The sequence below is a fragment of the Otolemur garnettii genome, unplaced genomic scaffold (genome assembly GCF_000181295.1).
Source record: "Otolemur garnettii isolate 467f Iridium unplaced genomic scaffold, OtoGar3 scaffold00102, whole genome shotgun sequence".
Classification (NCBI taxonomy): Eukaryota; Metazoa; Chordata; class Mammalia; order Primates; family Galagidae; genus Otolemur; species Otolemur garnettii.
Window position 1 is genome coordinate 371,965 of NW_003852497.1, and position 13,012 is coordinate 384,976.

The 13,012-nt window shown below is 44.3% G+C and overlaps 1 protein-coding gene across 6 annotated transcripts in view; it reads right to left on the reverse strand.

Moving 5' to 3' along the window:
• Window positions 1–13,012, reverse strand: part of TACC1 (transforming acidic coiled-coil containing protein 1) — a 127,669-nt gene that overhangs the window by 49,374 nt on the left and 65,283 nt on the right. The gene's annotated exons all lie outside the window — the stretch shown is intronic.

The window sequence follows — 13,012 nt, forward strand, 5'->3', positions numbered from 1 at the left end:
GGTTAAAACTAGACTACAGGAATCTTTAGATACCAAGAGCTTAGGGTTAAAACTAGACTACAGGAATCTTTAGATACCAAGAGCTTAGATGGGAGGATGTAGCTTGGTGCTGAAACAGTTCAGGTCAGAATTTTATGCAGTAAGCAGATTTGAGTCTTTAAATGTTAAAAACATACTTTAAAGCAGGGGTCATGGGAACCCTTAAAAGTATAGCCAGTGGTCAGCAGTGTCTGAAGTGAAGGCAGTCTTGTGGGACTGAGCCCCTAATTTGTGGGCTGTGTTTGCTTTACAGTAAAACAATAGTAAAAACCATTCTGATAGTGTCAGAACTGGATCCAGCAGCCACACACTCAGTTGGTGTCTGGGAATCTGAGAACACACCAAACCGGAAATCTGCCTTGAAACAAAAACTATCAAATAGACAGTCACTAAAGTATTTGAGACTTTTTAAACAAATGATACTGTTAAACATTTCAGTGTTGTATTTTCCACCAAAAAGATTTAAACTTATTAGAAACCATTTTATGTACTTTTCCTAAATTTCACACCTACAAAATTAATAAAGTAATCATTAGATATTGTTAGCAACAATTTTGAAACACAAATTCTCTTCTGTTCCTCTTGCGCACTTCTGGAAAGTTTAATTAAAGTATACTCTCAGGTACCCTAAGCTGAACTGTTAAAAAACTTAACATTTCTAACTACAGACTTGCATAAATCAAGGGTCTTTGAATAAAATGTAACACAGACACTACTGAAGAAAACGAGATTTGGGGGCGGAGAGAGGACAACTGGTAACCTCCCGCCCAGTGTGCACAGTACAGGGGTGCCCAGCACACCCCCTGCTCAAGGGCTCAACTACAACCTGAACTTTACCTGAGAAATGCAAACAATGTAACCAAATCATTTGTACCCTCCTATCTACCAGAAATTTTAAAAAACCCTAAAAGTTAGTGTGTACTTTAAAATAACTAAGAGAGTGGAATGGAAGTTTCCTAACACAAACAAATGACAAATGACAAATGCCTGAGGTGACAGATGCATCAATGACCCTGATTTGATTAACTCACATTGAATGCCTGTATCAAAACACTGTAGGTATCCTACAAAGGTGTGTAACTATTATGCACCTATAATAATTAAACATCAAAAACTTTTTAATACAAAAAAGAAAAAAAGCTAGATTTTAAGTATACTTTGATTTAGTTACTTTGTATGTTTTAATCTCATAAATCCCACTGCTTTTAAAACTAATATTTTAAATTTCTACAACATCACCTTATTTTTCTTTGCAGAAAAGTTTCAACTGTCTAAAGATTTGGAAACTACAGTTAAAAGGGAAAGTGCCTCTGAAAATGGTGCTCTGTAAATAATTAGAAATGGACAAGCCATCTAGGAACTGACACATGTGGCTTTTTATTGAGGCAGAGTCTCACTCTGTCACCCTGGGTAGAGTGCCATATCATCATCATAGCTCACAGCAATCTCAAGCTCTGGGGCTCAAGTGATCCTCTTGCCTCAGCTTTGCAAATATCTGGGACTAGTTTTCCTATTTTTAATAGAGATGGAGTCTCGCTCTTGCTCAGGGTGGTCTCAAATTCCTGAACTCAGGCAACCAGCCGCCTCAGCATCTCAGAGTGCTGGGTGATTATAGGAGTGAGCCACTGCACCCGGACTACATATGACTCTTTAAAGAAAACTTCAGCATGTCTCAGATGCACTACAGATGATCCCACTGCAGGCAACAGATTTTAAGTGTAAACACATAGGTAAAGTCTTTAACTTGGGGCCCAGAAAGAGCAGGTGGGTGACACAGCGGGAGAACTACCCTTTCCACATTCTGACAAGAAATTGCCCTAAGCCACTTTCACACCTAGAAAACTATTTTATAATAACAGATTAAGTGAAGTACAATATAACATGCAGTAGATAGTCAATAAAGGCATTTTTCCCTCATCCTTTCAATTCCTCAAGTTTTTCTTTGAATTGTTTTACTTTTTTTTTTGAGACAGAGCCTCAAGCTGTCCCCCTGGGTAGAGTGCTATGGCATCACAGCTCACAGCAACCTCCAACTCCTGGGCTCAAGCGAGTCTCCTGCCTCAGCCTCCCAAGTAGCTGGGACTATAGATGCCTGCCACAACGTTTGGCTATTTTTTTGGTTGCAGTCATCATTGTTGTTTGGCGGGCCTGAGCTGGATTCAAACCTACCACCTTAGGTGTATGTGGCTGGTGCCTTAGCCACTTGAGCCACAGGCGCCAAGCCTGAATTGTTGTACTATAAATCAAACTGATGTACTAGAAAAATTTGATACCTAAATCCACCATCATAAAGGATTTAGTAAAATAAATATTCCACTTCTAAAATATTGGTAATAAATGTGTACTTTCATGTAAGATTTACTCAAAGTGATATTTCCCCACAAATTAATTAGGCTATTTTAAATGTTATGACAGAAACTGTCTCCTTTCATTTGCTGTAAATATGCTTTCCAATTGGTTTTTCTTTCCTTTGGTCCTTTTGTAGTTTTTGAGTCTACAGATAGGTCATTCTGGGCTGGCCATGGTAGCTTTTCAAATTATGTTTGAAATGGTCTGATTATTTGAATTCTACCCTACAGAACAGAGAATAAAGTCACATTGATTAATGACAGAAATATGTTCTGAGAAACGTGTTATTAGATGATTCTGTTGCTATGTGAACACCAAGAGTGAACTTACACAAACCTAGACAGTGTTCCCTACCACACAGCCAGGCTATATGCCATGGCCTCCTGCTGCAGGCCGGTGACTGTGCTCAACACCACAGCAGCCACAACACAATGGTAAGTATCTGTGTAGCTAAACACAGCTAGACACGGAAAAGGTACAGTAAAAATACTGCATTTACAGTATGCAGATCAAAATACTGCATATACAGTATTATGATCTCACAGGATCATCATCATATACGCTATCAGCTGTTGATGGAAACATTGTTATAAGGTACATGAACATGCCTGTGTTTTTAATAGCTAAAGATTCAAATCTGTTTTCTGTGTAATAGCTAATCCTGGAGCTCTCAGGCTGTGCTGGAAAACTGTTTCCGCACCCACTCTGAATCCTTGCATCTAAACTGTCGGTGTCTAAGTACTCTGGCCCTACAGAATGTTAACATCACATAATACACCCTGCAGCAGACCCTGTTCTACTTAGTTCTTTCTAAATAACTTCTATTTGCATTATTCAAGTGATACCAAAAATAACTGAGTTAAGACAGTAAGTGGATCTACATGAGACTGGGGGCTCGGTAAAATAGAGACAGAAGACCAGGCTATGCCAAAGAAAAGTGACAGAGAAAGGAGGTACCTGAAGACTTTTCAATACCCACAAAGTCCCACCTGTACTACCAGCTTAAGGTCCATGAAAGTCCCCGTCTTAATGATGTATGTGGATCTGAGCTAGTGTGATCAGGTTTCCGCCATCTGAAGCCAAATGTATCCAAATTAAAGCTCAGGGAGAACTCAGGTCCAAAGACTCCGAGATTAGATGAAGCCAAACAGGCCAGCTACTATGGCTCACGCCCTTAAGCTTAGCACTCTGGGAGGCTAAGGTAGGTGGACTGCATGTGTTTAAGACCAGCTTGAGCAAGAGCAAGACACCATCTCTACCAAAAATAGAAAAACTAGCTGGGTGTTATGGCAGGTTACTACAGTCCCAGATCCTCGGGAGGCTGAGGCAAGAGGATAGCTTGAGCCCAGGAGTTTGAGGTTGCTGTGAGCTGTGAAGTCATAGCACTCTACCCAGGGCAAGAGAGTGAAACTCTGTCTCAAAAAAAAAAAAAAAAAAATTAGCTCGGCTCCCATAGCACAGTGGTTACGGCACAGGCGTAGCCACAGGCGTCGCCCTAATTTTAATTTTTTTGAGATAAGAGTATCACTGTCGCCCTCGGTAGAGTACCCTGGCATCACAGCTCAAAGCAACTTCAAACTCTTGAGCTTAAGTGATTCACTTCCCTTAGCTTCCCAGGTAGCTGGGACTACAGGCTCTTACCACAACACCCAGCTATTTTTTTGATGTGGTTGTTGTTATTGTTTAGTAGGCCAGGGCAGGGTTTGAACCTGCCAGCCCCGGTGTAGGTGGCTGGTGCCCTAAACACTTACAAGCGCCAAGCCACGTTTTTAGCCTTTGAAACTAGAAGATGGTGGTACCATTCAATGGCATTCACAAAATACTAGCAAAAGAGCTTAGGGCTTGTGGGAGCGGGGTATGAGTTTGCCCTTGGTGGAGTTGAGAGCCATTTTGAGATTTTGAGCTAAAGATACTGCACAGGCAGGAGACTCAGAAAGCAGAGTGGGGCTGGTAACAATGCCTCAGAGAACTGAAGTTACGGATGTCATTGTGATTACAGGAGGGGCATCCTGATTACTACACTAAAGATGCACATTAAAAACACTTATGACATAGTATCTGGAATTTGCTTCAAAAATATTTAAGCAAAATGGAAAAAAAAGAGAGATAGTAGAAGCAAATACGGCAAAATCTTGATGCTCCTTTACCTGAGCACTGGGAATACAGAAGTTCTACTTCTATGTGTGTGTGATGTTGGAAGCTGCCTGTAATTCTAAAAAGCTTTTTCAAGTTACATAATTTCTTTGCCATTCTCTACTCTCTCTGATTGGCTCCTAAAATTTACCACCATTCTCCTTGGTGAGATCCCTGGGCCCTAACACCCCAGCGTCTGTGCTCTTTCCCTACAGGCTGGAGAAAACTTAAGGACAAAGGGCAAGGCCAGAGATGAGCAGAGCTTTACGAGCCGCCGCTGTCAGGGCCTGAGCAGTCCTTTCCCTTCCTCCTCCTATCCCAACACTCACCCACTTCTCCTTTAATCCATCCCACACCTCCCAAGGAGGGGTGTCCGTGAGAACTATCTGTCCACCATTTACCTCTCTCCAATTTTCTATTTCTGCCCTGGTCTTCCTGGGAGACAACAGCGGGGCCTTCCCACTTTCTCTGTATCTGTCCTCTCCTTTACACTCTTCAACTCTCTTCCCCATCTCTACCACCTCCTTTCACCAACCTGAGGGAGGAAGTGTACACTTCCTGGTGATAGGGGCAGGGCTTGAGAGCTGGGGAGGAGGGAGAAGCACACCTCACAGCCTAAAACAGAAAAAGCTCTAGCCAGCAGCCCTGCCCCAGCCACTGTCCCAGGACACCAACAGCTTGTACAGATTAAGGAGGGTCAGTGGCTATGTCACCCCCTCACCCCACACCTAAGAGGCGTAGCATCAGATATGGATGGAAAACAGAGCAAAGGGTGTGCATGAAACAGCTTCATCCCCAGTGCTCCTGTTACTGCTGTCTGTGTGGTGGGAACAGAGACGTCAGCAGTGCTGACGGGGTGTCACAGGAGCTCATCCCCTACATCACCAGCATGCCATCATGCCATGGTGGAATGGGGAAGGGAGACACACGCCCCTCCCCTACGCGGACAGCCACAGAGAAGACACGCTGCCTGGTCATTTCTGGGCAGCTGCCTAGTCCTACACCTGGTCTCTCAGATCCCGTCTTGGTCTCTTCAGTCACCAACAGGAAGCCCTAACAGGCACAGGGTGAGCATTGCTCCTTTGCTTGTTAAACCAATTTGGGAAGCTGTGATAACACAAAACAAGATAAAAACCAAACTGACCACGTCAAAGAGATGTTTGGGTAGGATTTTATCTGGCATTTATACTGTCAACCAGTAAGTGTCCCAGTACCACCCACATACCCAGTGCTGCCCTAAAACAGAATCTGGGGGTTAGTGTCAGACCACAAATAACTTAGTAACCTGCAGATTCTCTGTAGGCTCCAGTCCCCAATCTTCCACCAAGTAAGAGTTCTGGCCTCAGCTGTCAGGCCTTGCTTTTCATACTTTATGTAACTCACCTACTTTTATACACCTTTCCATTTTCATAAAAATTCTGTATTCCCTAGAAATCTTGTTCTAGGGCACTGAAAAGCTCTCTCCCTAGAATGACGAGTTTGGTTCTGACAAGCACAGCACTGCCTGGCGGCCTGGTGAACACAGACTGTTAGAGAACAGATCAGTCGATGAACTCAGAGCAAACAAAGAGGAAATCCAAAAATAGATCAACAGTTCCACTTCTGTCCCATTTGCTGCTGGTAATGAAACTCTTCCTTTCAGTAATCAGCCTCCCTAAATCTAAAAGGCTGTATGAATCACCCACAGGTGCTCTTAAAATGGTAGGTGTTTTATGTTTATTTGGGATAAAGACTATTCTCATATAAAAAGAGTTCTTCCCTCCCTCTCTATGATATTTTTAAAAGAAAAGTCATGGAATGCCCAAATGTTAGGTATGGAGATAAACTACATTCTAGCTTATACTCTGGTATGCTGAAAATATACTTGGCTAAAATATAAGTTTATGAAAAACCTTGAAAGTCTTAGAACAGTGGTCCTCAACCTTCCTAATGCCATAATGTATTTTCATTGTTAAAAAGGGGTCCTGACCCACAGGTTGAGAAACACTGCCTTAGAAGAAAGGAAACACATTATCACAAAATATTTTTGAAATGTCAAAGAAATTTGCATATATTGGAAAACTACTCAATCAGCTGCTTTTACATGTAGAATCTCATTTAAGAGGAGATAAAACAGCAACTACTTGGAAAATTAACACTGTAGACTGGGCATTATTCTCAGATATGCTCGGCTTTTCCCTTCCAGATTTTAACTTTATAGGGAAATACTGCCTGTGAGCTCCTCTGCGATCTACCACTTCCTCTCATTTAGCTACAGACAACCCTTTTTATGGGTTTCTAAATATCAGATATGACAGTTGAGAAAGCTACTAAAATTTGGACAAGCCTCCTGTATCTCACAGACGCACACACTGGCTCTCTTTCTGATCTCAAAACCCACAGACAATAATCTCATATCCAAGTGACTGTGGGGTGGGGGCTGGCCCACCAGGAAGACCAAATGCATGATCAGAAGGTGAGGGCAAGGGGGCTGGAGACAGGCATCATAAAAACTCTAGAACAAGGAGATTCAGAGGACTTCTGGGCTGCTGGACACTTAGAGGTGGCACCCAGTGATGACACAGGAGCTCTGTGCTCCTCCCCAGACCCTGTCCTGTGTGGCTGTTCCTGGATATACAATGTATAAGTGAACATAAGTAAAGGATTTTCCAGAATTTGGAGAGTCATTCTAGTGAATTATCAAATCTGGGGTGGAGAAGGACCAGTATCAGAATCCCCAAATTTGTGGATAACTTGGACAGAAGTACAGATGACCTGAGGCCTAGGACTTGTGACCAGTGTCTGAAGTGAATGCAGTCTTCTAAGACTGAGCCTTGAAACCTCTGAAGTCTGATGCTAACTCTAGGTAGTTAGTAGCAGAAACCAATTTGATTTGTCAAATACCTAGTTGATGTTGGAGAATCAGAGAACTGCCACAGAAAAGACACCACATCCTACAAGCTATGGGCGAGCCACCAGTAAGCAGAGGAATACAGCCCATCGAAGGGTAAGGATAAAGGCCTAGAAACTTCTTTAGGAAGCACAAAAGTCTTTTCTGACCCCAAACTTAATCCCCTGCTACCCATTTTTACCACAGGACTCCCATTCCCAACCTCAGTCAGCTCACCTCACCTTTTCTTTCCAAGACAGAGGGGCAGGGTTTACACACACACACACACACACACACACACACACACACGCAGCAGCACCTGTAGGACATGGGTCAATCATACTGGAGAGCTTGTCAGTTAATTCTACAGCGATCTTTATTAATCTCATTTCTCTTAATTCAGGGGCTGAACCTGAGAGAACTCAAGTTTTATCTTAACTGTGTTAACTCAGATTCTTGGATCATAAATGAAGAGCTCTAGGGTTCAACAGGGGATGGTACAGGGGAGCCAAGAACACTGGTCTATGTTGTCACCTCCACTGAGGGGCAGGCAGTAGACAGTCGGCCAAAGCAGAGGGGCAGTCTCTAGGAACAAACTCCCCCACCCCTAGGGCATGCTTCTGAGCATTCAGAAAGGAATCACACTCAGCATTTTTTTTTTTTTTGAGACAGAGTCTCACTGTGTCGCCCTCAGTAGAGCGCTATGGTGTCACAGCTCACAGCAACCTCCAAATTTTGGGCTTAGGCGATTCTCTTGCCTCAGTCTCCCCGGGAGCTGGGACTACAGGTGCCCACTACAACACCTGGCTGTTTTTTGGTTGCAGTTGTCATTGTTGTTTTAGCAGGCCCAGGCTGGGCTTGAACCCCCACCTTTGGTGTATGTGGCTGGCATCCTACTCACTGAGCTACAGGCACCAAGCCACACACTCAGCATTAAGAAAGGAAACAGCTATCTCTAGGAACTGAACTGAAACTGTCACACGTTACTGGCCTGAATGTAAAACAGTGCAGCCACTTTGGAAAACTGTTCGTCAGTTCTTCAAAGTGTTACGACTTAGAGTTACTATATGACCTTTTCCACTAGGTATTTACGCAAAAGAAATGAAAACAGATCTATGAGTGCAAATGTTAAAATGTTCATAGCAGCATTATTCATAATAACCCAACATTGGAAATAATCCAGATGTCTGTCAACTGATAAATGGGTAAATAAAATATTACATATCCATATGATGGAGCATTATTCAGTAGTCAAAAAGGAATGAAGTACTAATACTTGCTACAACACAGTCGAACCTTGAAAACATGGTATGTGAACAGATCCAGCCATAAAAGACTACATGTTGGCTGGGTGCAGTGGCTCACGCCTGTAATCCTAGTGCTCTGGGAGGCTGAGGCAGGTGGACTGCTTGAGCTCAGCAGTTTGGACCAGCCTGAGCCAGAGAGAGATCTCATCTCTACTAAAAATAGAAAAACTGAGGCAAGAGGATCGCTTGAGCCCAAGAGTTTAACGTTACTGTGAACTATGACACCACAGCACTCTATCCAGGGCGACAGCTTGAGACTCTGTCTCAAAAAGAAAAGACTACAAGTTACAGGATTCCATTTCCATGAACTGTCCAGAACAAGCAAAGAGAATGAAACACAAGGCAGACCAAGCTGCCTGGGACTGTGAGGTGGGACTGCTGATGGGCAAGAGGTTTCTTTTTCTTTTCTTTTTTTTTTTTTGGAGACAAGCCTCAAGCTGTCACCTTGGGTAGAGTGCGTGGCATCACAGCTCACAGCAACCTCCAACTCCTGAGCTCAAGTGATCCTCCTGTCTCTGCCTCCCAAGTAGCTAGGACTACAGGCGCCCGCTATAACACCCGGCTATTTTTTTGTTTGTTTGTTTGGCGGGCCTGGGCTGGATTCGAACCCGCCAGCTCTGGTGTATGTGGCTGGCACTTTAGCCACTTGAGCCACAGGTGCCAACCCAGCAAGAGGTTTCTTAAGGAGGTGACAAAATGCTCTAAAAATTAGATTGGGGTAATAGTTGCACGACTCTTGATATTCTAAAAGCCACTGAATTGTACACCTTTTAAGTGGGTGAAATGTATGGCAGATAAACTACACCTCAATAAAATCTTTTTCCAGAGGCTGGGCACGATGGTTCACGCCTATAATCTCAGCACTTTGGGAGGCCAAGGTGGGTGGATTGCCTGAGCTCGCAGGTTCGAGACCAGCCTGAGCAAGAGCAAGACCTCGTCTCTAAAAATAGCCGGGTGTTGTGGAGGGCACCTGTAGTCCCAGCTACTTGGGAGGCTGAGACAAAAGAATCACTTGAGCCCAGGAGTTTGAGGTTACAGTGAGCTATGACACCATGGCAGTCTACTAGGGGCAAGAAAGTGAGACTGTCTCAAAAATAAATAAATAAAAATAAATGAATAAAACCTTTTTTCGGGGCTGGGCACAGTGGCTCATGCCTGTAATCCTAGCACTCTGGGAGGCCGAGGCTGGTGGATAGCTTGAGCTCAGGAGTTCGAGACCAGCCTGAGCAAGAGCGAGCGAGATATCATCTCTACTAAAAAAGAAAAACTAGCCGGCCATCATGGCAGGCGCCTGTAGTCGCAGCTACCAGGGGGCTGAGGCAAAAGGATTACTTGAGCCCAGGAGTTTTGAAGTTGCTGTGAGCTGTGACATCACAACACTCTACCCACAGCAACTGAGTGAGACTCTGTCCCAAAATAAAACAAAAAAGCAAAAAAAATTTTTTAAGAACACAGAAGCTCAGACCCCAGCATAATGGAGCAGGTGCAGAGTCTCGTAATTTCTAATAAAATGTTCCACTACACCACATCGACTTACCTTTCCAAAAGTAATCTCTTATATTGTGTCACCTGGAAAGACACCCACTGAGAAGGTAATAGGTTTTACCACCACATTAATTTTGGATTTTAAATTTCTCTGGAGGAAGCCCGCCCTGCTGAATTCTATTTACAGAACGAGGTGAAAAAAATGACATCACCGCTCTCTCCCACAACAGATATAACCAAGGACAGTATAGGAAACACTCTAGAGACAGGACAGCTGTCAAGCCCAAATGGCTTCTGTTTCTGTTTTACTTTGTTTGAGGGTGGAAGTTGTTGCTTTTTTTTTTTTTAATTCTAATTTTTAATTTTTGACTTCTTCCTTTTAACATTTGATTTCTGGATTTGTGAGAGAATTTTGTCCCTCATAAATTCCCTATCTTTTGCTGCTAAAACTTTTTGGGAAGCCCAGGAGGTCAAGAGATTTAGGAAATAAAACCTGGCTGGCTCCCCCTGACTCTTGAGAGCCCAGGGGCCAATTCTGTGTTTCTGTTTGGATTTCTGAGAGCAGAAACTGAGCACCTGAAACAGTGCTGATGCTTAGAAACATAAAGGACTCCCTTCTCAGGGTCCTGGTTATCTTTTTATACAGATAAGATATCTGTATTTATCTTTTTTTATACAGAAAGAAAGCATCTGTAAGTAGGAAGTGCTAAGGCTGACCAGCCCCACACTAACTGCCATGGGAAAGATCCACACGTGCTTCCCTCGGCCCTCTAGGAAGGCCCCACCCCTCCTCCACACGTGCCGTGGTCCTCCCCTCCCACACTGAATCACTGGCTTCAGGGGTACACAAGCGGATTCTGGTACCACCCCTCTCTGCTCAAGTGATCTGATCTGGCTCGGCGCCTGTGGCTCAAGTGGCTAAGGCACCAGCCACATACGCCTAAGGTGGCGGGTTCGAATCCTCAGCCCGGGCCCGCCAAACAACGATGGCTCCAACCAAAAAATGGCCAGGCGTTGTGGCAGGTGCCTGTGGTCCCAGCTAGTTGAGAGGCTGAGGCAGGAGACTCGCTTGAGCCCAGGAGTTGGAGGTTGCTGTGAGCAGTGAAGCCATGGCACTCTACCCAGGGGGATAGCTTGAGGCTCCGTCTCAAAAAAAAAAAAGTGATCTGATCTGATGAGACTGCTACTCAGGTATATATTAACATGTAGGAAACTATCCAGAATTTGAGAGTTGTTTTTTCCAGTTTCACATCTCTGTGGAGAGTTCTCAGTGCCTGCCCTGGGTTCCCCCATGGCTGAAATGTACCGCATATATGTACATTGTCAGCCACTTAGTCAAGGGCCTCACCCTTAAATGGAGAAGAAAACACGATGTATTGTCCAGGGATGGGACAACCAGATAAGAAGGCTTTTTCCAAGAAAATGGGCTGTATATCCCAAATTTCCCCAACAACCACTGGGCCCCAAGCTACTCAGAAGCAAGGGGTGGGGGTCCAAATGGGTGAGTCAAAGCAGAATATCCTCTTAGGTACATCTTAATTTTGAGATGTCTCACCAGCAACACACAGAAAAACACACCCTCACCCCCACCCCCTGATGGAGCAGAGACAACAAGCTAACTGTTCAAACCCTTCCTTCCCACCCTTCACAAACAAACCAAAGACATTCCCAGGAGAGTAGAGGACAACATGCGGAGCTGCTTTTTGTAAGATAGGGTACCAGCTGTCCTGCTGCTGTCTTGAGATAAGCTCCTAACTCCCTCTGAAACCTACAACTCTATGGGTAAAGAAAAATCTAGAAAATTACTTGATAAACTGAAAAAACCTAGTGCCAAGGACGAAGAAAGCACTTCAAATTTCCAAAACAGCACTTTATGCTACTTTTTTTTCTTTGAGACAGAGTCTCACTGTGCCACCCTTAGTAGAGTGCTGTGGCATTACTGCTCACAGCAACCTCAAACTCTTGGGTTAAGTGATTCTCTTGCTTCAGCCTCCCAAGTAGCTGAGACGACAGGCGCTCACCACAACACCCAGCTATTTTTTTTTTTTTGGTCATTATTGTTGTTGCAGTTATTGTTGTTTTGCTGGCCTGTGCTGGGTTCAAACCTGCCAGCCTTGGTGGATGTGGCTAGCGCCATAACTACTGTGCTACGGGTGCCGAGCCTGCTATTTGGTTTAAAAAGAGACTCAAACTCTATCCTCTGAAGGTCACGACTGTAAGGTAAAGATGGTGATTTCAAACCCGGCCCCAGCCAAAACTACATCATCATCACCACTCATCAGGAGGTGTCCCCCTACCAAGAAGCCAAAGCCTTCTCCAGAGAAGTCAAGCCCAGCAGGAATCTTTACTCACTCATGAAATGCCCATGGGCTGGGAACCATCTGGGTTTGTTTGCGGTTAGTTTCAAACAGAGTAGAAATCCCCACCCACTGACAGAAATCATGGAGGGTCCTCCAGACAGAATTTCTACTCCACCCCCAAACTGTTCCAGCAGGTAGAGCACGTGCTGACAGATCCCCTGTAGAGAGATCCAACACTGGGTAACTTCTGCCAAAGAGCTACGATATGCATCTCTTCAGAAATAATTACTGGATGGCCAGGTGCAGTGGCTCACACCTGTGATACGAGCACTCTGGGAGGCCAAGGCGGGTGGATTGCTTGAGCTCAGGAGTTTGAGACCAGCCTGAGCAAAAGTGAGACTCTGTCTCTATTAAAAATAGAAAAACTGAGGCAAGAGGATCGCCTGAGCCCAAGCTGGAGGTTGCTGTGAGCTCTGACACCACAGCATTCTATCCAGGGCGACAGCTTGAGTCTCTGTCTCAAAAAAAAA